The 22,021-nt window shown below is 40.3% G+C and overlaps 1 protein-coding gene across 3 annotated transcripts in view; it reads right to left on the bottom strand.

Annotated features, from left to right (window-relative positions):
- C1H4orf19 (chromosome 1 C4orf19 homolog) overlaps nt 1-22,021 on the bottom strand; it is a 43,858-nt gene that overhangs the window by 21,516 nt on the left and 321 nt on the right. Inside the window, exons 2-3 of one of the 3 annotated variants that reach the window (XM_030028529.1) lie at nt 2,713-2,762; nt 65-155 (exon numbers count right to left, since the gene is read on the bottom strand). The exons of 1 other annotated variant lie outside the window; for it this stretch is intronic. The gene's annotated coding sequence lies outside the window, so the exon portion shown is untranslated. The remainder of the gene's footprint in view (nt 1-64; nt 156-2,712; nt 2,763-22,021) is intronic. One more of the 3 variants, XM_030028522.2, reaches the window with a different exon arrangement.

The raw sequence follows: 22,021 nt of genomic DNA, 5'->3' as shown, positions 1-22,021 counted from the left end.
TTCCAACTTATTACACAACACAACTACAAGTGACTTGAGACCTGATCTTTGGAATATGGCTTACCATGTTGGTGTAGATAGTTAAAACGAGTGAATAGTATCTACATGGTTGTCATGGATCCAAGCAGCAAGTAGTTTTCACATTCCAAAATAACCTGGAATTTAAACAAAATCATTAGGCTGTCAGAAGCTCCTATTTGCATTTTCCATTTCATTTAGTTGCTGAAAAACATGCTATCTCAAAGTCATATAGTCAAAATCTAGGCGCAATACCCTAAGCCTGCTTTGGCATAGACCATGGGTTCACTTCAGACCCTGGTTGTGTTTTGTGCTGGACAAAATTAACCTTTTGGACACTGAGCAGTTATTTCTGTATTTACCTTTTAGTGCTGCTGTTGAATCCCTTTCTAGGTTTTTGGGTTTTTAACGTTATATTTGTCCTCTGCTAGAAGAGTGCGTGGGGTGCTGCTTTCTGTATGCAGGCTTGACAGTTGTCGTTCCAATCCACCTGTTGTCCTACTCCATTAGGATCTCCCACCCTGAACTTTTCAGGCATCATACACAGTTTCTCTGTTGTATAATGTGTGACGTGGACCAGCACTTTTCATAAGAAAGGAGCTTCCCTCACCCTAAGGATCAAAGAGAACTAACATACTAACATACATGTATTGTTTTACTCAAACAAAACTGGGTTTAACTCTTTCTTTCCAGAATTCATAACTTGGTCCTCCAAGCTGAAGATCAGCAGGTTGTAGATATTACTTGTTTTCCTTCGTTGGTCAAAAGTATTAGAACTCCATGCTGTTCCCGACAGTTTCAGAAAATGTTCAGCTATCAACAGCGGTTTTAATTTATGCCCTGAGGTTTGCATTCCTCTCACAGCTTCCTTCCCTTCTCTAATACCCTTGGCCTTGCCACATGTGTGCTTTTGTGGTATTGTTCAAATATTTTCTCTGCTGCAAACTCTGTTGCCCAACAGCTTTTTTGGGGTCTTTTTGATCAGTTCAACTCTTCATCTCAATTCAAATTTCAGTGGAATAAACCTCTGATTTCCATACATTCTTTGTGTTTCTGCCCATGTGTTTCACTGTAATTGTTTACATATGGTTGTATTAATGTGCTCTTTGTGCAAGGCAAGCTGAGATATGTTTTGTATGAGGAATACTGTATAAAATGTAGACCCACTGCTTGTTGATGGTAAAACTGTGGTTGACCTTGCTAGGAGTGGAATCAAAGCCTTTAAGATTCTGTTGCAAGGTCATGAAAGGAACAATTTTTGTAAAATCAAAGCTGAATTTGAAAATCCTAAATTGTTTCTGTGAATGCTTGGAGTGAAGAAATAATCTTTCAACTGTAAAATTGCACACTTCTCTCCTAGGCTCTATAGGGATGAGAAGTAAAAATGTAGGTAACTATAGCTGTCTTGGTTTACTGGGGGAATTGAGGAGGAAGAGAAATGAATAGTCAGTTTTCTTCACGAAAAGTACCTAGGAAATATAATCATGTTGAGGTTAGTTATTCTAGCAATCTTTCATGAATTCAGAAAGTTTTTCAAGACTTTTTGTGTATTTATCAGCATGCTAGTTCTTGAATTCTGTCGTTACGCTCCTTGTAAATATCACACTTGGCAATAACAACATGAAGAACATAAACAGTTAACTGAGACACCATGCACCAGTCAACATTTGAATGAACACCATTTAACAATTCTTTGAGATCTGACTAATCTCCCCCATTTGTGGAGAGCCCGCTCAGTAACTGGAAAGGCATAGGTTGTTTCCCGAGTGGTAAAAACAAGCTGACAAAAGGAGAGATCTTGATCCACAGCTGAAAATAGGCAGTAATTGTCTGGAAGAGCTCTGTGGTCTTGCCAGGTCCTGTGTGCATGGGCTGAACTTCCAGTTGCCAGCTGTGTGAGTTGAGGTGTGCTCATTTTGCCATAAACTGAAAATGTCGTAGGCTGCTGGTGTGTTGGACTGTAAGAAGTGGTATATTCAAATATGTACAAGAGATTTCTGGAGAATTACCACTTTTCTGTTAGCTAAGGCAGCTTAGGATGGCGCTGTCCATTTAGTTGATCTTGCAGTCCATTATCATGTGCCCATTTATGTCTAGATACAGGTTCTTAACCATAGTCATCTTTTAGTGAGGCCCCTTTGGCTCACTGGCAGAAAGAGATATTTTTATGTTCTGTTTGTTCCACCACTTATTAGACCATGCTGGCTACTTTCTATTTTTTCCTGGTAACTAGTGATCGTGAGCTGTTTTAGATGGTAGTATCCTTGTTCCCAGCAGGCTTTCTGCTGCCTGGACTGTGAATCACAACAAAATAAATTCATCTTATGTTTTATGGAGTGTTGTACAGAATCATAAAATAATCAATTGAAAGGGGGCTCCAGAGTTCATCTGGCCCAAGCTTCCACTCCATAGAGGTCAATATAGGTCTACAGCATGGTATGAAACATGTAACACCCAGGTTTAGTTTATTAATGCATGGAAAGCTTTGGTCTTTATTGGCAGTGTCTGCAGCAGCAGCATACAGCTCTGCTGGGCAGGTGATGCAGTGCCAATATACTGTGTCCATGTTTGTATGGTTCTTTATTAGAAAAATCTCCCTGAAGCCTAGGGTGAAAGTTCAGCAACCAAAATTTTCCACTTCTGTAACAGTTTCCTGTTCTTAGCTTGGCTGTTAAATGTGTTCTGATTGCTTACCTCCAGATTTCAGCCCCAAATGCTAGCAATCTGTCTCCTGTTTAAAGAACCTAGAAGAAAAGAACATACTGGAGGATTGCTCTATATTGCTATTTGCATATATCGCTATGTGCTATGGCAATACAGAGACATTTATATTCCCTCTAGAAGAAAGTACTTGTGGCAATTTCCCTGACTGTTTTTAAAAAGAGAATTTTTTGTTGCAGTAGATTGCACTGTTCCTCAGGTACTGCTTTCTCATTTTAAAGTTTTTGTTGTCAGGACAAGTAAAATAATGACTAGATAAGAAATGTCTTATGAGTGGGAACTTTTACAGGTTCATCCTGCAAGTTGCTTGGGCACAGAGACGTTCAGGTACCCGATTCCTGTAGATACTATTCAGCCAGTACTAAGAAACCACGACAGTCTTACAGACTGTACTCTGCATGAAGCAGCTTCCTTTTCTTTCTTTGTAGAAACTGAGGACATGCAGGCTTTCATATGATCAGAATCTGAGAAATTGACCTACCCAGATGCTTAAAAATTAGGTAAGGGAAGAGAGTGAGCAAAACCAGCTCCTGGTTCCTGCAGCTGTCAGTGCCCATAAATCAGCTCTGTTTTTCCTTTTGAAGGCAGGACAAGAGCATGAATTTAATTAATGGGTTTGACTTGCTCTGGAAACACACAGTAGAGGAATCACCCTACCCACACCTTTCACAGATGCTGTAAACATACAAATGTTATTGTGTATTTACTCATTAAAGCTTTCCAGCATCATTGTGCTAGATACAGTTGAATGCCTCAGGCAGGTGCCAAGCCAATGACTGCAACAAATCCTTGTTCTTTGGACACCCAGATCAGAGCCACAAAGGAGCAGCAGGTTAGCTCCTGTTTTCTTGGTTCCACCTGAGTTCTGCTCAACAAAGGCTTTAATAATGGCCGCTACAGAAAACTCTAGGGAAAAACAAAAAGAGTGGTTTTTTTGGTCTGTTCTCCATGATTGGAAATTTAATTATAATACAAAAAAAAACCAAGTTGATTTATCCTGCCACTCTGTTTAAAAAAAAAAAAAAAAAAAAAAAAGGAAAAAAGCTTATTCTTTTAAAACTGTCCCTGCAATGGATCATCAGGAATATCTCTGCATTGTTTGATTTTTCTTGTATTTTTAATTCTACCTTATTATGTATAAAGAGAGACAGAAACTGTCAGGCTGGATCAGACCCCAGTTCAGTGCTGTAGTCAGCATCAGATACCTCAGAAGAAGTTGTGCAAACACCCCTCAGGGAGCTGGTATTATGCAAGTTTTACATCACATCAAACATGGCTTAAGTCTCTGAGTTTGAAGACTTATATTCTCCTAAAACTTTGTACTTTTAAAAAACTTATATTTGATATTATCATATTCACTTTTGTGATGCTGGATAGTGTTTGTTGTTTTCTATGGAAACCTTATTATACTCTTTCCCTTGGTAACAAATTTATAGATAGCAATTGCCCAGACTGGTTATGCTGGAGGAATTATTTTGTTTGCTCCATTCTGAACTAGTCCCTTTTTTGATCTGATTGAATGTTCCCTGGTCTTTATATTATATAAAAAGATGGTTACATTTTCCCTTTAGTCTATGATGCAGTGTAGGATTTTGCTCTAGACAGCTAGAGGACTTTGAAAAATGTATACTGAGAAATGCAGCTTCTTTTAGAAGAAAGAGTTATTCAGAGCATTATTTGAGCTCTTCTATATGGATGGGTCTTTTTGGTTAGTGTGCATATCTGAGATGTGGAGTTAATCTCTAAGTAAGTTGGAAAACAGTGGTGCTTTATTCAAATACTCAGGAATAAGCTTGAAAATACTGAAAAAATGGTTGAATGTTGCTTTATATTCCCTGTGTTGCCTACAGGTGTGAGAGCATTCTGAAAACTTTAGGTGCAGAATGGCATCCACTCTCCTATGATTGCTTGAACCCTGTGATGATGTAATAACAGTATCAATTCTAGCTTTTTTTTTTGTTAGGTTTTTTTGTTTGTTGCTTAGAGTTTTTGGGCAGGACCTACCTGGGGATTCAAGGAGAATCAGGCCTCTAAATTTCTGAACAACATTACCAGACCTGTGGTGAGTACATTTATGAATATTTATCTGGAACTTAAGATTCAGAGTGAGTGTTAAGAGTGCAGGCCACTGCACATATTAATCAGGCAAAATCCTCAGACCTCTCTTCCATTCCCCATCCATGCTCATATCCTGACAAGATCCATGATCCTTGGTTTTTAAACAGTCATGCCAAAACAAGAACATCCATAAAAAATTCCAGTCAAAAAATGCTGCTTCTTTTCTAAGTTTAAATATTTAACACACTTATAGCTGTACTGGCCAGACACTGACATCACTAATTCTGGGAAGTGTTCACAAAGAATGCCAGACACTGGGTGGCTGGTGCGCTAGGTCTTTGTGTTTGTTATAAGAGAACATTTTTTCATTTAACTGTAGAATAAATATTTTAGCTTTCTCATCTATATATAACAGCTTTAATCAAAAGACTTTAATAATTTCTTATTATTAAAGCTATACCTGGCAGCATTTTATCATGTAAAAAATCTTCATCAGCCCGATTTCATCATCACAACTTTGTGTAAAGGCTGTGTTGCATGCTCTGGGGTCTTATGTAGGGATAGCTGAAAAAGCAAATCATCATCCCAGCTGTTGGCCTTATCTCATTACTGGATAAGGTGATTTTCAGTGTAGGGAAGGTGGAAGAGGCTGCATTTCTTCTACTCCTTTTTACCAGGGTTCACAGTGCATATTAACGTGAACTGAAATTTATTGCGGTTTAGCCTTCATTGCTGCGTGTTCTACCATGTCTTCTCCATGGCAGTGCGCCTTCCTCCAATGGAAAGAAACTGGTGTGGTCCTTAAGCTTGGTAAAAGCTGGACTGTGAATCATTTGTACTTGAGTGTTAGACTCAGCTCTGTGTTGTTTTATTCCTTGATTGCTGAAGCATCTGACAAATTAAAGGCAGGGCCTTATCTGCAAGTCATGGCAGCTTTTAGCTGTTTAACCTGTTTAACCTACCTCTGCATTGGGTCCGGAGCTTCATGGGGATGCGTTGGGGGAAAGGCTTGTTTTCAGCCTTTTTGTGCTGTACTGGAAAACGCTGAGGCTCAGTGCCTGGTTATAATGCTGTGGTGTCACCTAACAGTAAGAGGTGGCTTACAGCTGGGCAGAGCCAAGGATGTGCTGCTGTAAAGGTGACCTCACACTGTTTCCCTGATGCTCTGCTCCCTGCAGACCCTCTCTGAAGACCTGCCGTGGATCTTTTCTTTGCTTGCACTTACTGGGGAGCTTGTGTTGTCTTTATTCTTACAAAAAAATCATGTATTTACTAATGGAGGGGAAGGGGACACGTGTGTACTGTGGATGTCTTTCTTCTCTTTCCACTACCTTTTTCATTAGAACTGTCTGATGTGGCATGCACTGCCTGATGCAAATATATCCATGTGATTAGCCAGTCTTGCCAGCTTTTGTCTGGGTTGCAGCTACCTTGTTTAGGACCTGGCTCTGTAAGCGGTACTCCCAGACACCTAGTCATCTCCCAGTCTCTGACTATTTTCATTCAGGCACTGGTGACAAAGCAACACCTAATTTAGCTACAAAACTTATGAAGGTTTCTGAAGAGTGTGGTGTACTGTCATAAGCTTATAAGCTCTTCTGTCAGCAAAGAGCCAGGGAGCTACCTGTAGAAATTCCCTCCATTCATGTCTTTGAGGATGTGGAAGTGGATGACATTAAATCATGGGCTACAATTTAGACAGTGAGAAGATTGCAGACTGATTCTGTAAGTAGAAAAATCTCTTGAGGAAACACATTATGTCTATAATCCTGTCAGAAGATTAGAGATTCACTCAAAAACTAACTTATCTAAATGGCTTATTAATAAAGATTGTGCTAATAGAGGTAAGAAATGTATTTTGCTGAAGGCTATGAAAATTGGGAAACTGAGGAACAGTATTTCTTTTCAAGTAGACATAGTAGCAAAATGTTCTGAGCTATAATTAGTTGAACATGACTCTCCTATTGCAACATTTGAAATAATTGTCATTACGTAGATTTGTGGTTGAAAGAATCCCAATGTGCTTAGCATTCACTTATATATTTGGATAACATATGCAGCCTTCAAGGCCCCAACTTCAGAGTGGGACTTGTTCATTATAGTTCGTACTTGTGTGAATATTACACTGACACAAGTAAAGGATGAACCAATGTGGAATAGAGGTGCTTGAGGTGACATTTTGAATATTCAGTGCTAGCAAACACAGGCTTGGGAGCAGGTTTTCCCCATCACTTTTGTTATGTGCATATATATATATATATATATTCCTGCTTGCTGTGGTTAGTGTGTGGAAAGCCCTACACTATCCGAGTTAGTTTTTAATAGTGTACATTCATCTAGTTAGAAAGATAAGTGAGTCACAGTGGCTGCTGCTTCTTTCTCCTGCTTTTGGTAGGGTACATCCTCCTTTTGAAAGTGAGTGTTTGTTGAGAGGGTGGAGCCAGGTTTCCTCTTGCTTAGGAAATAGGATACTGAGTGGAACAAATGGATGGATCCTTGTTTTATAGTTGGCATACATTTATGTAGCTCATCTTACATCATTAACCAATGTAAACAATATATGCTCAAAATAAGACATATTTTTTTCTGCAACTTGCACCTACAGTGTGAACACCCCTGTCACATCTAGGGGATGGGGATTGCAGTCCAGGGGAGTTTAGCTGACAGCTTCCTGGCATCTGCATCTCTTCCGGAGCACCTAGTGCTGGAGAGCCAAGGCTGGAGCTGGTGTCAGTGAGGTGAGGTGTTAGTATGAGGCTTACCCAAGGCTTACTGCTTTTCCTGAAGTTGCTCAACTTGTGCGAGAGAGGTATAAAGCTGTCCCCAAAGGCCAGAAAGCCCCATTGCCAAAGTGGTCAACAGCTCTACCCTTTTCTCCTTCTGGTTTGTGTGCAGGCAGCATGCTGCATAAAACAGACCAAGACCAGACTGCAGTTAGGGTACATCCTCTGGGTGAGAAAATTAAGCATTTTTTATAAACCTTAATATGTACATAAGGGCCTAAAAGGCACATAAAATCCTGCTGAAGATAGCTTCTCCTGGTCCATTTGAAAGTTCTAGCTTTAATGCTAGCAATATTTTCATCCTCCAGCCAAATAAAAGCTCAGTAGGATGTATCAGCAGTGAGTCCTCTGAGCAAAGCAGGCAGTAGCAAAGGTGAAGATTTTGAAAGTCATCTTGGCAAAGCAGGCAGTAATGAAGATTTTGAAAATGAAAACATTTCCCTAATGTGGTCTCTAAGGTCCTTTCAAAGTGGGTAGCAAAGGTGTTTTTCAGACAAGCTACTGCAATTCAATTAGACTGACCTAATTTTTGTTTCTTCCTTTCTGCTACAGATTTTCACACTGATACAATTTAACTTCCTTAAGATCATGTTATGGCCTGGATGGGACTTGGTTTACAGCACCATTAATTGACAGAGTTTAGATATAGAAAATGTTTCCTGAATGGTTGCCTTCTGTGTATGCTCATCTGAGCTAAGAAAACTGAAAAAGGACTTTTTCGATTGGGGCAGATGAAACTTTTTAGAAGGAAAGTAAATGCTGTTGCAGCCCAGAGCAAATGCTACTGGATATGACTTATGCAATTTATATACATTTTTAATTAGAAGAAGTGGAGGTTATAGGCCCACTCTTTATATTTATCATTATCTTTGTGCTGACTGTTCACAGTGACATATTAAATGGCACAAAACTCTCACTAAACACCTATAAACTCACTTGTGTGCATCACATCCCACAGTTAGCAGAATTGGTTATGCATTTAAAGCAGTTTTATCTAGAAATAGAAATTCTTACTGGGCATTTCTTCAGCAACATCTGTTTTCTTTATTTAACTTAATTAAAAGCTGCTTTAAAATGCATTGATGACATCAACATTTGGATAAGATTATGGAGTGATGGTTCTAGGTTCCAAGCCTTTGAAATAAATAGAAGTTCTTTTTGAAGCATGAAATTACTTTTTCTTGCAACCTATTCCTTAATTTAAAGTTGCTAATCCTATGAGACTGACAGTCCAAGCATCTACTTAAGACTGAAGCCTTGTTTGCCCACAGAAATGGCACTGTTGTGAAGCAAGAGTAAACTAATCAAAATAGACCAATTTTAAATCAGCGCATCATTCTTATGTACAAAATTGCTTCAGTATAACTATGCCAGTACAACACCATACTTTTTTTAGAGCTGTGTGTGTAGTACACATTGGCCTTTCTGTGAGCTGCTCTGAGCAATGGTTTTGCAGCTGAAGCAGTGCCACTGCAGCATTTAATACAGGCTGGATTCTCACATCTCCTGTGCCGAGGGACCCCTGCAGTGCCCTGGTGTGAGAGTGGCTTCCTTGGGATCTGCCAGTGTTGGTATTTACTTGCAGTCTGCATATGCAGGATTGAAACCAAAGAGATAGTTTTAAATGATGGGAATATCCTCACTGTTTGCAGTCTTTGATCACATCTGTAAAGAAGGTCTCAAATTCAGCTATTTATTTTTCTTTTGTAGGTTTAACTTAACTAACTGGCGTGATTTGTTTGTATTCCTGGGGTTTTAAGCAGACAACACAAAGGTTATTGTTAATCAGTATTCCTTTTGATTTTACACTAACAAATGCAATGTATCACATCTTGAATGAGCTTTACTTAAATTTTGGAGTTGCTGAGCATGGTTAAATCTGTAGCAAAGACTTCCTTTTTCTGCAGTGTAATCAGATATGTCTGATATCAGTCCTTCAGTCATGTGCTTTGATTCTCACAATGGATGGCTCCCCAGCTTTGACAAAACCTAGTTTTTTAATGTTAAAATCAGTTAAAATTAAAATCTTGACCTCTGTTATGCATCCCAGAGCCAATATTGATGCACTGCTTTTCTTTTACCAGTCACCTTTAACTGAGGACCTAAGTAATCTATGGGAACTAAAAATGAGTATTATCCCCAATAATAAGGACTTTTTCCCCCCTCAACTATTTGAGTTGTTTCTCAGGTCCTAGTGGCAGGGATATCTGTATGGCCTAGGGACACTGGAGCCCGTAAGGGTCTGTGCTGTCCCTTGCACTGCAGTGTTCCAGGCCTTTTGTTGTGGTGATTCACCATACACGCTTCCCAACATTTTGACATCTAGAGACATTCACATTTATTGTATATATTTTTTTCAAATGGCATGTGGTAATAAGGATGAGTGGGGAATAGTAAGTCTGGTTTACAGAAGCCACAAAAAATGTAGCTTTGTTCCTATTGAGAAAACACACTCTTTTTTTTGTGGTTTCTTTTTAAAATTATCTGTGAAAAGACCATTTCCCCCTTAACTTTATAAGATGATCTTTGTGGTGGTCTTTCCCTATTTGAGAGAGCTTTGAGGTTCTTGTACCCCTCAAAAAACCATCAAGGCTTAGTTTTTGTGCTCCTTGTCAGGCTGCCGGTTTGATATCCAAAGAACTGAGCTTCTTTACCAGTTTGGATCACAGTCCTCATAAGATGAGATGGTGAAGCGACAGGAAAGGGGTTGAGATGCTGATGGAGACCCAGATAGCTGCTAGATTCTATCAAATCCCACCTTGTTCATGTCAAAAAGACACCAGAATTAATTTCAGCTAGGATGGACTGGCAAATCTGCATAAAAATGTAGCTGGTGCTTTCCTAGCCCTTCTGCTATCTGATCAAGTTTCAGTCTACATGGCTCATTGTGATAAGGTGAGGAAGCAGTCTGAAGGAATAAGATATTTTTGTCCTTTACAGAAAAGAAGGCTTTTTCACACTGTGCTATTTGGCATATTACCTCTTGAAATCCTTTAAATGTATCAAACTTATATTTTTATTTTCTCTGTAGCAAAACTTCCTTCCAGCAAAAGTGACATATGAGTGACTTGTGGTGTAGTTTCCTGTCACAACTAAATTTCTGTGATGCCGAACTGCTGCCAAGAGATGGCCCTTTTCTCACCTATTGCTTGTGCTGTATGTATTGAAAAGGAAAAAAGTTAATTTGAAGAGAAGTCCTGAAAAAAAACCCAACAGTCTGCTGTGTCTAGAGCTTAATCTGAGCCCATAAGGTGAGAGCCTGTGAACCAGAGACAGACACACGCTGAAACCATGCATTGTCCTAAGGCAGCTGGAGCTGAGGGTGTCTTGAAGGTGTCCCCTTGGGCACTGGCTCTGAGCGCAGCATCTGGTGGCCCCCAGAAATAGGGGGGAGAAGTTTTCCCCAGAGGTAAGAGGACAGAGAGGCAGCTCTCTGCTGATTTCCTCCTTTCTTCCTCTAACAAAGGAGTCTGCTTATAAAGGTGGTATTTAATAGTCAGAAACCAATAAGGGACTTCACAAAACAAGCCTGCTGTTTAATTTGCAATGCCTGTGCTGTTGTGACATTGTCTTAAAACACCAGCACTGCTGCAGCCTGTGCGGTGGGGCCTGGCGAGAGGGGAGTGGAAACTCTTCACTGTTGTTGCCTCTGGAAAGGAACACATTGCACATAATGTTGTATAAAAGAAACAAAGCTTGCTGGCTCAAGCTATTTTGAAAGATCCCCTGATTTTTTTTTTTTTTTTTTTTTTTCATTTATTACTTTTTCAGAAATTTTTACAGACATGAAAGAAGTGTGGCAACTTGGGGATTTGGGCTTAGGAAAAGGATGTCTCCATAGGTACAGCCTAAGAAGGAGGAAACAGGTGGCAAACATTAGGGCAGTTAGCTGTGTGGTTTGGGTGGAGCAATGATTGGGGAGGACAGTTTTGATTAAGAGGCCTGACTAACACCCAGCAGTCTGTTTGTGGCTTTCCTGTTGGCGCTGCCTGCCTGTGCTCTCGGTTGCCCCAGTGGTGGGTGGGCTGCAGGAGTGGTCTGTGGGACACAGCTCCAGCCCAGCTCTGGCAGCAGTCAAGTGCCACATCACCACAGAACAATTCCCAAAGGCCCTACCTAGCTGTGTGGGATATTAGTGCATATTATGTATAAGATTTTGCCCCACAAAATCTGTGTAGCTGTCTAAAGTCGTGTTACTGGGCTTGACAATAGCATGCTTGTGGCAGGTACCCTTCTGTCTGAGCAAGGCAGCCTGACAGCCACATTGTATAAAGCAACTTAAGGTTCACAAACCTGGTGTTTCCTTGATAAGTCCCTGCTGCTCTGGGTGAGCTCTGAGCCCACCTCATGCACAGGACAGACACCAGAACCCACTGCTGTCAAAGCCACGTGAGGCAGTGGCCACCACACGTTGTGTAATAACCTCATCATGATGTCACCCATCACTTGGGATTTCAGGTACCTGTGGTTAAGTGCCTCCTAAATCTAAAGGGATTAAAACCCAGAGCGTTTATTTCTCAGGAATAGTGTATTCTTTACTAATAAGCAAGATGGGATTGGATTATGCTTCCTTATTCTCCCTGAAGTAAGCAGGTGCCAGAAGTCTGGATCCAGTCTGGAACCATCTAGGTAATCTATAAAGGTTTAAATAGTATATGTCTTATTAGGCAATGGGGCCTTTGTCAATTCTGGTGCCTGTAGGTGCTGCTGTAACACAAACAAGGAAATACTGCAAAAAACTGAAAGTAACTCAGAGGCAAAGCACCTACAGCCTCTTTATATGAGGAAATCCTGCAGGAAAGGAGAGGGCAAAAGCCCTGAAGTATAATGGGAGCTGGGGAATTGCACGCTGTGAATAACAAACACTGCAGAGTCTTCCAGGCATCTCACCTGGATGCTTCAAAAAGGCCATTCATGGAAAGCTTTGTGGCAATCAGTTGCAATCTTTGCTTCCATAAAGAGATCTTCAGGCCTCCTGGAAAGCAAAAAAAACCGTGGAGAAAGAAGAAAGGTGAAGCCCAGGCTCTGTTTCAGACATACTTTTCTTACCAGGCCTTTCAAAAGGGCTCACTGACACAAGTGCTAACTCTTGTTTGTGTTGCTTTTTGCTGTGCTAGAAATAAGTGTTTCTTAGTGGGAGAAAAGTGTATTGGCTCAGTGAGGGGAAGATTTTCTCAAATGAGGCGCTTCCAGGCTTTATGATGCTCTATCCTTCATTTTCTACATAGGTGTGTTATTTTTTCCATGGGAGGAAAGTAGCAAAAGATCTCTTTATGTGGGAAGGTGGCATGGGAGGAGGGTGAAGCTAGTTCTACAAACAGGCTTTTTTCAAATACCACCCTAGAGAGAGAGAGACTGCAGATTTTTGGAGACTGGGCTCCATGTGGTAGGTGGGAGGGGGTTTCTGTGCTATTGATTAATTCTAAATTGTGTGGGATTTTCTTGGCATAAATAAATGGGGTCTTTGCCATATTAAACTTAATTTTCCTTCTATCAGATATGCTGCGAGAGCTGTGTGATGAGGAAGTTTTGAGGATGAAGGACTCTGGAATCTGCAGGGCTTGATGGAGTTAACTTTCCATTTGCTTGGGAGAGGGAGCATGGCTTTTCCTGGGCGGTAGTATATTTACTCATGTAGTTTCTTTTGCAACGTTTCCAGAGCCTTATTCAAGAAACCCCGTATATCTCCTGGAGCACAAAAGGCTTTTTTATGGTATCTTTGGATATTATGCTCCTTACTGATGATGCCATGGAGATGAGGAAAACCAAAACAACCTGAATAAAGTACAAATCCTGCAGAGTAACAATAGAGACTTGCACAGATTGGGAAACAGAAGGCCAAATTAGAAAACAGGTGGCTCTTGATGGACTCAGCCCTTGGGTTAGAGAATTTGTGCCAGTATCTAGGTGAACTGTTCAACTGCTGTAGCACTGCACTGCACAGTGAGCTCTGTGGACAGAATAATATTGCAGGCTGTAGGAATGTGAGGTAAAGTAGAATTGAACAGGCCAGAAAAAAAAAATCTGTTTTCCTGAACAAAGAAATCTCAGTCTATGATTAACTTTATTTCATGTCAAGAGTAGAATATACAAATCTAGGCTCTTTCATGGCATGATACTGAACAATACAAGCCCTGTAGCACAGAGAGCATACCACTGCTGGATTATCTGTCCTAAACGTACTTCAGAGATATTCAGTCAGGTTTACTTTATCCTAACAAATACTCATTTAATGCAGCTGTTACAGCAGTGCAAACAACAGATTTGCAGCAAGCCACGCTTCTGGGGCTCATCTCAAATACAGGTCTTTTGAAACAATTTTTTTGCAGATTTGTCTTTTTGCATCAAGTTGGAGTGATACAGAGAATGGAAAATAATTTCATAAGATTAGAAGAATCAATGGTTTACAGACTTCAAAATTGTGTGACAAAGGCAATTTAACATGTGTGGCAGCTTAACAGGTTAAGGCAACTCAACAGGTTTGGGGAGAAACATGAAACTTTAGCTCCTTGAAGAACAAACAGAACCCACAGGGAAAAGAGTCAATGTTGGTTTCATTGTTTCAAAGGAAATTTAGGTAGATACAGGAAAAAAATTGTATTTTGTGTGGCTGGCAGACTGGAAAATCTTTTGGGAAGATTTCAAGTTATAACTGGATCTTCAAATTGGAATGTAAACAGAAGGAAAAGATACTGAAACCTGTTTATAAATAGCTTGAGTTTGCAAGAGTTAAAACATTGGTTTGTAACTGCTAGCCCAAAGTGAATCCTACACAGAGGAGTAGGTATGACCCACAAAGCACATGCTATAAATTAATTGTTCAGCCAAAACATATGTTTTCCTGGCAAGACTGAAAGAGAGCACCATGAATTAACAACTCAGTCTCCTGCCCAAATTCATGGCTGCTAGCAGGTCTGAGAATCAGGCTGTGCATAGGGCACAGTGTTTGGGCTAAGACATATACAGAAGAATGGAGTGGGAGAAGTAAATGTAAAACCTGGAGAACAATAGACTTGATGCAGATGAGTCAGTGAGTTTGAAAGAAAAATCTGACTTTGCTCATCTTAAACAAACAAACAAACCTCAAACTCAAACTTTCCTTACACAGTTGATACCTGAAGAAGATCATTTCCTCAGCAGAAGAATTTGACGTGTTGTAGGAGTAGAGTTGGTTTATTTTGTGAGCAAAATAGTAATATAGTTAGTTATGTCAGATATTGGTGGTCCACAGTTCAGATGAATGCCTAGCATTAGGGGCACCAAATGTTTAGAACCTGGTATTTCAGTGAATGGTAAGGCTATGGTGTGCCTGGCTCAGGCAGTTATTTCTGAGATGATCTTGTAGCCTGTAAGTAGAACTACTTAGACCCAGTCAGCTATGGGGATGTTTGAGAAGGTTCAAATACATGCACTAAAAATAGGAATCCTTCTAAAACAGTATAAGCCATATAAACCAATTTCTTTATCAGGTTATATCTGTATCAGCTCTCAGATCAGACATACCCTGAAGATATTAATACACCTGATGCATTTCTTTTTCCTTCACCCTTTTTTTGGGGTGTGTGTGTGTGTGTGTGTGTGTGTCTCTCCCCCAGTTTCATTGCTCAGGATGCTCCCCCTACACAGTACTGCTTCTACATAACAAGTGTGGGAAACATACCAGGATGCATTTTTTTTACCTGATTGTTCCTGAACATTTCACATAAAGAATAGTCAGCAGAGAGCAGAAAAGCAGAGGATTATCTGGGCCATAGTTACAAAGTACTGTGAAAATGGATAACAAACCTTTTAGAACAGAAAAATATAGAACACACTAAAAGTCACACTCAAAAATCTTCAAGAAAAGACTCTGATACAATACCTTAATAAAGACCCTTTTATGTGATGTGACTTTTTCTCTTACATGAATTCATTTTGATTCAAAGGGTTTTTCCTTTCTTTTAAATACAGCACTTAGATTAATGTGTAAAGTATAGAGATAATTTAATCTAGAGCTGTTTAGAGTGCGGGTGAACTTTTCCATTTGGTTATTTTAAAACAATTTCCTTCACAGACATTGAGTGATGATGGGTGGCTAAGGGAACGATAAGACACAATAACTTCGTGAACAAGAGCAAAGAGGTTTTGTGTTATAATTACAATAATTATTTCTCAGAACAAGGCAGATCCAAAGTACTGACCACCGCATTAAAAAGGTCCAAATGTGGCTAAGATATGGTAATGGTGAGATAGCAGTGAAATACAGCTGCATTTCTGTTGTATTATTGAATTGCTTATCTTGATTGCATTTGCAACATTTTCAGTCTCTCAGTAGAACAATACTTGAAAGCTATAGAAAAGTATTCATTGCCTTAAAAGTCTTAGTGTTGTCTGGCATCAAGCCAGTTTAGTAATCCTTCCCCCCCCCCCCCCCCCCCTTCTTCTTCTTTCTCTTTCTTTTAATCCTGTGCAAAATAATGGTCTGTATTCACCAAAATTATCAATGAAAATTGCACTATTAAGTCTGACTTGCTGGACTGTGTTTTGGCAGTGGAGTTGCTCATGATGCTCTATGCTAACAACAGGCTGACATTTCCAGCAGAACTCCTTGTTCTGAAGAGCTCGTGCCATGGTGTGTTCTCTATCATAAAGCAAATACCTGCTGCCTGTGTGTTAGAACTTTATTTATTGGCCAGTCTGACATATTGCCCCATGGCAAGAAAGTTACTGACACTGGGTTGGATTTTTAAAGGGTGTTGGGCTCTAGAGGCAGATTTGGCTCTTAGAGCGTTTGGGAGACTTGGATTCAAATTCTGCCTCCTGCACAGAGCCATGGGGCTGATATAGCTCCTTGCTTCTTGAACCTGGCCTTCCCCCACAGGCAAAATGTGGGTAACTATGTGCTCTGAGCTAAATAGGTGCGCTCTCACTCTCTCCAGGAGGCAAGTCCAGCTGCATTGATTTTGGTGGTACCGCTGTAAAGCTTTATCATGGAAGGATGGCAGAGAAATGAAACAAAGCTAAGGCTGTAGTTTGATGAATACTGGGTGCTGGTATTGGCTGTGAAAGCAGCAAGCAGGCATTCCCCTAGCCTCTAGCTCTTTGTCCTTGGCTTTGCTCTGTTTTCTTAAACTGTCTTTGGGGTTTTTTGATCATCTGTGCATTAGCAAATCTGTATGTTTGTACTCTATATAAACATAAAGTGAATGGAAATGTTTTTATAGAAGGTAATTAGTTGGATAATTGCACTTGGATAATTGCACTGAGCCTTAGTTTTTAATGTATATTGGTAAATATGGACTAGGCTTTTAGCAACCTGTGTGCATTCATCCAAAGCAATGGAAAATATTCCCAAGTGATTTTAATTTAAAAAGAGATGTTAAAGACAGAAATTGGACACTGTACACGGCTGTAGCTTCTCAGGCCCCTGGAGGCCTTCAGTTCAGGGCTGATGACTGTAGCTTTTGTTTCATTTACATTGCAAATGAAATCTTACGGTACTTTTGGTCTTTATTCATGTTTGCCTCTGAAACGGTGCCTGGCAGTTGAATCTGTGTCTTTGCTGCACAAACATTGCCTATTCGTTACTAATGTTCAGTGGAGACATACACGTACTCCGACAACAAATGCAGGGCCGATATCAAGCCGTGCAACATCTGCTAAATTCACATGGGGAAAGAGAATATGAAAACAAATACACAAAGGGCACAGCTACTGAGATGGTAAATATTGTTTTTTCCATGCCACACCCAAACCAAAAATAGAGATAGAGGGGCCCTTAACAAAGCTTTATTCAGGTTCCTGACAGCTGACAGTAGCAGCTTGTTTTCCACTGAGCTGTAAGTGAACAAGACTGGCAGCTTACTTCAAAAGCCTGAATTTACCTGGGACTTACACTGCTTTTACTATGAGTAGATCAGAAGTAGAGAAGCAGAATAGCTCCGTGGAAATTTGTAGTGTTAAAATCATGCAAATGCCATCACTATCAAGCTTGCGTACCATCAGAGGAGTAAGAGCTGATAACACTTTTCCTGGGGGAAAGAAACTGCCCCTAATGTGGAGCAGTGTGGATTTGCTAGCTGGGCAAGAGGAGCAGCAGGCAAGGGAGCCCAGGGGCTGGCTGCAGGCCGCAGTCCCGGAGCTGGGAGGTGCCCTGGCATGGTGGGCGTCGGGGAGGACCCCTGCTGCACTGCTGCACTGCTGCACTGCGGGAGGGAGTGCCCGGCGCGGCCCAGAAGGAAGAGGAGGAAGTCCTTGGGCGGCTGTGTCAGGGCATAGGTGGTGCTTTCTGCATCCTCAACTGTTGTACAGAGCTCAGGTGCTTAATAAGGTAGATAAAGCTGGGCACTCCCAAATCTACTGCTGATAAAACCATTGCAAAGTGGCTGTGGGATGAAGGGGGAAGTAAGTGTAATAAGTACACCCCAGTCAATAAATACAGTCATTGCAGTAAATACAGGCAGTCAGAGGAGGAGCAGACCCACAGCCTGACAGGTCCTCAGGACTGTGGCAGTGTGGCTCCATGTGGCTCATTTGGGACACTCCCTGCCTCTCCTGCCTGAAAGCTGCTTTCAGAGACTCTGCATCAGGGTGTATCGTACGAGGACATTAATGCCAACCTGCCTGGGCAAAGTGCCTTAACATCCAGATGCACCTGTCCTGAGCACAGGAGATGAGGCAGAAGTGAAATAGTCTGTTTTGATATAGTCTGGAGAGCTTGTGTCCAGCACAGGCAAACCTGTACTGCTGCCATGCTGTCATTTTCTGCTAGCAGCAGTGTGCTGGGTAGCACTGGCACAGCTTGCATTGGTCTATTTCTTTTTCCCCTGGTCTCTGTTGACAGTGTGAGGATTTTATACTATTCCCACTGGAGCCAGTGTGAAAAGTTCCCAGGGTAGACTTCAGGTTGAAAGGGTTTTCAGTCGTTGGGTGTGTGTTCTTCTTGACATGGGATACTCTTGTCCTTGTAACTCAGCTCTTTTAGGAAAGCAGATTGCCTTGGACCTTGTTTGGACCTTGCAATTGGACCTTGTTTACATAAAATCAGACAGTTAACTGCTCTTTAATAGAGATATACAACTATATTAAATAGTTGAGAAATGATGCAAAGTTGAGCCAGGCGCTGTTGGTAACACCAAAAAAAAGTAAGCCCCAAGGAGATGGCTTATTCCTCGCTATCCCAAATGGAAAAGTAACTTATGTGACCTAATAATAGAATATTCAACCAGAAATATTTTTCTAACCAGAAAACATCTGTGGCTTTGCAGCAAACATCTGTGGTTAAAGTGAAAAAATGGAAGTTAAATAAACTTGTATAAAAACCGCAGACAGAAAAATGTCACACAAAAAAGAGAACTTGGCCCTTTTTTCCCTGCTTCCTGCTGTAAGTGATTAAATGTTTAGTTTCCAAACAATGTACTCGGCTCTTAATAAAATGTTAAAGTTCCTCCATATGTCTAAGTGAAAGTGACTCAGAGGAGAGCTCACAGGAAAATTGCTGCCTTTCCCCCCCCTTTCCAATAATCCCTTTTGACCTTTCTACCAAAACTCATTTATTTTGTCCATTTTGATATCAGACTTTCAGTAAGAAAAACTACATCATGCTTTATACCTATTCTCCTTTGCTTCATCCTGCTTTCCACAACTCTTCTGTAGCTCAGCAAAAATCAATGATTTCCATGTATCATTGCTTGGGCATGAAGTTTACTTCTCTAGCACGATCAGATGCTAACTGAAGTGCTCCTGGTTAAGGAGCAGTGGGGATTTGGCCTCCTGCTCTGCATTAGCCATGCCCTTCCCATGACAACTTTGTTGTGTGGAAATCACGGGCATACTCTGCTGGCAGGTGACGATATATAATCCTCAGATAAACAGGGTCTGAAGGAGGAATTATAAGTTCCAAACAAATGTTTATTATCTGGCTACATTTCATCATGTTTCAGGGGGTTGTGTGTGTTGAGTCCCCCCCACCCCAAGTCTTTTGTGAAATGGTACCAGTGGAAGATGTAGACAATGCTGAGGCAGTGTTTAACTAGATACTGTGCAAACATAGCAAAAGACCATCCCTTCCTGAAAGACGTGAAGAAAGGCTTTCCCTGGCTTTCATTCAGTAAAGCCTGAGAGCAAATACTTACCTTAAGTAAGTTTGTTTGAGATCACATACAACCAACTGTGTGGTTAGAGAAGGGCCTCAGTACTCACAAATGTTTACCCTGCACAGTGACCGCTTTCAACTGGGCTTTCCAAGGAAGCCGCAGTTCCCTTCGCTTTGTTCTGTCTTCCCACCTACCTAGAACTGTGCAAAAATCATCAGGTTGATGATTTTCAGTATTAGCCTTAAATCTGGTACAAGTTTCCTGAGATTTGAAAGCCTTTTGGAAGATCTGGATTGGCTTTTGACCAATGTTTGTCCTAGCTCTGGGTTTGGGGTAGAGAGAAAACTATTCCAAACTTCTGGTAGTGTTTTGATTTTTACGTTTGCCTGACTTCCCTCAAAATCCAAGTGAAAAAATATCTCTTGGGTTTCCAATAATCTCAGTTTCCAAGAACCCCTTTCTTTTCTTGTTTATGAGCAGGAATTATTTGATTTGTGTGCCCCCTCCATGAAACAACACTGCATTTGACTTTATGTTGATGTGACAAAGCAAGAGAATAGGTTGGATTATTTCATTAGGAAAAAGAGTAATAACTAAAGCAGTACAAATTCCTGTAATGAATGTAAAATTGTGATTATAAAGAACACCTGAACTGCTAGAGAGCTAGATGGCAAATGCCTAATTTGTATTCCTTTCTCTAGGAAAGGAGTTACTGCTCTCTCTCATTCAATGGCCAGTCTGTCTTTCGGGTCACAGAGTAACTTTAGTGTTTGTCCTACCTTCCACCCCACAAAGATACTTTGCGTAATTAACATTCAACATATTTAACTACTGAACTACTAAGTGCTGGTTTACCACGACACACCCAATTTGTACAAACATTTCTTAAAAGAGACTGCCCATGGCAGGCTGTTCCTAGCATGTCAGGTGCCATGTTCCTCCTCAGTGAAAGCCTGTGTAATAGTATGGCTGTTTATTTGGGAGCTGGTGCGTTCCCCTCACTCCCTTAAGATTTAAATTTAGCTTAGCAAATAAACTCCTTATCTACAAGAGTTTCTAAATAGATTTTTGTAAATAATTTAAGTTCAGAGGTCAGTTATAGCAAATTTAGAACAGTTCTTTTAAAGTGTAGTGGCTTCTTGCTATATTCCCACCAGTGCAGTTGTGAGCTCCTCTGCTGGGAGGTTAGACGTACAATTAGTTTGATATAAAATGTTTTAATGTCTCAGGCTGAACATACTAGCCATACTAGGGTCTTGGCCCTTCTCAACATTAGACCTACTATGTTTTGAGGTGGGCACCTTGAAAGTGAATGACAGTATTCATTTTTTTTAAGTACTACTGGTAAACTTGTTGGGGTTCAAATTTTCTCAAATTTATTTTAAGTACTGGTAATGATAAAACAGGTTTGTTTTTTTTTTTTCCCAAAGAAAGTTAAGAGCTTATCTGAAGCAAGGTGCTGTAAGTATTATTATTCTCCCCGCCTTTTTAGTATGCCCTAGCGTTATGTGGGAAGAAGAAAAAGAGATGGGTTTTATAGAATAAACTGAGGAAAAAAAACATTGCTTGTAATCACCACCCAACCATTGTAGGAGTAAAACAATAAACACTGCTTGCTGCTTTTGTGCAGTGGGAATCCTCAGGGGTGGAAATCTTACAATGTACGAGAGATCTTTTGGTAAATATAGGTTCTGTAGCTCTGTAGAATGTAGTCTCTAACTAAATTCCTATAAAGGGATTAAAATGCTGAGTATTTAGAACACTGTCTGAAAACAATTACAGTTTAAAGAAAAATTGTGATGAGAAAAAGATCTTTGTGATAAAAATGCTAATGCTGTACCCTGGAAAAATCCTTCAGCACAAGTAAAAAAAGTGAACTCCTGCAATATTGCCAGCAATTGTTAGTGAAACTTTATCACTCCATGTGAAAATGGATATGCTTTAATGTAATTTAAATTCTTGATTAACTGGGTTATAACTGACTTTTTTCTTACTCCCTATTTTGTAAATTTTTCTCCTTTTATGGAGCTCTGTAATACTTCCCATCTGCCTTTCATTTGCTTTTGTAAGATTTTTTGTTTAAATGCACCAAATTCTGGGAGGGGAAATCAGAAATCACGTAAATTCAGTGAGGAAGCCACATCCATTAAAATACACTTTGATTGAAGTGACTGAAACAATGTGCAATTCATGGTATAAGTCAAGTCAGAAGAGTTCTAAATCCCTTCGTTTCAGACATTGAAGACATATTAACTCCCCCTTCACCCCACATAGTCTAACACAACCATTTCAATAACTAAGAAATCTTTAAAACTATTACTTTTTAAATAGAATTGGCTTAAAAAACTGTTTTGTTTGGATTTCTGC

This window comes from Aquila chrysaetos, chromosome 1 (assembly GCF_900496995.4).
Source record: "Aquila chrysaetos chrysaetos chromosome 1, bAquChr1.4, whole genome shotgun sequence".
In the NCBI taxonomy this organism is placed as follows: domain Eukaryota; kingdom Metazoa; phylum Chordata; class Aves; order Accipitriformes; family Accipitridae; genus Aquila; species Aquila chrysaetos.
This window is presented reverse-complemented; position numbering and strand designations above follow the sequence as displayed.